Source organism: Morone saxatilis, unplaced genomic scaffold, assembly GCF_004916995.1.
Source record: "Morone saxatilis isolate NCDOM2014 unplaced genomic scaffold, NCSU_SB_2.0 Contig8, whole genome shotgun sequence".
In the NCBI taxonomy this organism is placed as follows: Eukaryota; Metazoa; Chordata; class Actinopteri; family Moronidae; genus Morone; species Morone saxatilis.
In genome coordinates, this window is record NW_023340257.1 from 6,493,323 (window position 1) to 6,493,624 (window position 302).

The window sequence follows — 302 nt, forward strand, 5'->3', positions numbered from 1 at the left end:
TGTATATTTTTCCCTTTGCATTTCCCCCTATTTATTTCCCCAAACACACGTAGTAACATTTATTCTGTGTACTTTTCTGTATGCATTTGTGCTGCTAGGTAATTGAATACAGGGCCAATTAATGGAGAAAGTGGCTTGGTAACAGAGTAAAGTGACTGATAGAGCAGCAAAGTAAGTGACTCATTAATGGAGTAACATTACTTGAAAGTAATTGAGTAAATGATTTAGTAATGGAGAAGTAGTTGAGTAAGGAGGAGTTGATTTACACTCTGAAGGTTGCTGGTTCAATCCCCAGCTAGGGT

At 37.4% G+C, this 302-nt stretch overlaps 1 protein-coding gene across 1 annotated transcript in view; it reads left to right on the forward strand.

Annotated features, from left to right (window-relative positions):
* The window catches only part of LOC118341332 (transmembrane protein 25), a 7,858-nt gene that overhangs the window by 1,015 nt on the left and 6,541 nt on the right, over positions 1-302 (forward strand). The gene's annotated exons all lie outside the window — the stretch shown is intronic.